Source organism: Nannospalax galili, unplaced genomic scaffold (genome assembly GCF_000622305.1).
Source record: "Nannospalax galili isolate Female #2095 unplaced genomic scaffold, S.galili_v1.0 scaffold475, whole genome shotgun sequence".
In the NCBI taxonomy this organism is placed as follows: Eukaryota; Metazoa; Chordata; class Mammalia; order Rodentia; family Spalacidae; genus Nannospalax; species Nannospalax galili.
Genome location: NW_008339435.1, coordinates 1,636,414 through 1,638,085, shown reverse-complemented (window position 1 = coordinate 1,638,085; position 1,672 = coordinate 1,636,414). Strand labels below are relative to the sequence as shown.

Below are 1,672 nucleotides of genomic sequence, written 5' to 3'. Positions count from 1 at the left end.
TCTTCTGGTCTCTTTACATACATGCAGTCTGTTCTAGTTACTTTCTATTGCTGTGATAGAAATACTGACCAAAACCAATTTAGGGAGGAAAGGGTTTATTTGGCTTACTGTTCACAGTCCATCACCAAGGGAAGCCAAGGCAGGAACTCAGGGCAGGAACCTGCAGCACAGACCGTGGGAAACTCTGCTTACTGGCTTGCTCCCCTGGCCTGTGCTCAGCTTGCCTTCTTATACAACCCAGGGGTGGCACCACCTACAGTGAACTGGGCCCTTCCACATCACTCAGTAATCAAGAAAATGTTCCACATGCAGGCCACAGGCCAATGGAGGAAATTCCTCAACTGAGGTTCCCTCTACCCAGATGTGTCAGGTTGACAACTGAAGTTATCACTAATACACTAATACACATTTTAAAAAAAAAAAGAGGCCATGGGGGCTGGAGAGATGGCTCAGCAGTTAGGAGCATTGACTTCTCTTACAGAAGACCCGGGTTTGATTCCCAGCACCCACATGGCGACTAACAACTTCCCCTAACTCCAGTTCCAGGGGAATCGACACCTTCTGACCTCCTCAGGTATTGCACAATATGGGCGCACTTACATACATTGCAGGCACTCATACATATAAAATAAAAATAAATTAAAAAATATATATATATATAAAATAGAGGTCAGGCATGGTGGCACACACTTTTAATCCCAGCAGAGGTAGATGAATCTCTGTGAGATTGAGATGCACTTACATATATATAGGCAATACACTCATACACATAAAATAAAAAAAATATAAAACAAAATATTAAAAAAGTAAAGTATGGATGTGTATTTGACTGAAGTCAATTCTGATACCAAATGATATGAATTTAATTATATAGGTTATTGGAGAATAGTGGAAGAATATTTAAGGTTTGACTGGTGGGTTTACATAAGTGAAGACTAGATGATCTTATGGTACACTTTAAGCATTGTAATTTGTTTTTCTTCAAAAAAAATTACAATTTAGTTTTCAATTTCTTAGAACTACTTAAGTGAAGTTTTAAAAGTCTTATGAAAATGCCCCCAATGTTACAGTATTATAGCCATTCTCAGGGACCTTAATGACTATAGGTTCCTTAAGGCTTGTAACATGGCCTTACTATTGCCAGCTTTTTCTAGATCTTTGCAGATACACATTCAGATAAGCAAATCAGTTGGCTGGCTTTAAGCATTGTAATTTTTTTTTTGGTCTTTTTGAGACAGGGTCTCCCTGTAGCCCCAGCTGATCTGGAACTCGCTTTGTAGGCTGGGCTGGCCTCGAACCCACAGAGATCCACCTGCCTCTGCCTGCCCCTCCGAGTGCTGGGATCAAATAAGCATTGTAATTTTTTTCAAATTTATTATTTTTACTTTATGTGCATGCGTATATTGCCTGCATGTAGGTAAATACACCCGTGTCATGCAATGCCCAAGGAGGTCAGAAGAGGCTGTCGGATCCCCTGGGACTGGAGTTATGGACAGTTGTTAGCTGCCATGTGGGTGCTGGGATTCAAACCCAGGTCTTCTGCAAGAACAACCAGTGTTCTTAACTGCTGAGCCATCTCTCCAGCCCCGCATTGTAATTTTTATATGTATCTTTTTGTTTGTTTGTGATGATGGGGACCAAACTCAGGACCTCATACATACTAAGCAAGTGC

General features: G+C 41.0%; 1 non-coding gene across 1 annotated transcript; it reads right to left on the bottom strand.

The window, feature by feature from the left end:
* Window positions 1–1,070: 1,070 nt before the first annotated feature.
* On the bottom strand, window positions 1,071–1,200 carry LOC115070556. The gene has a single exon (XR_003849714.1). It is a non-coding gene; the product is annotated as a small nucleolar RNA SNORA33 (small nucleolar RNA).
* Between the last annotated feature and the right edge of the window lie 472 nt (window positions 1,201–1,672).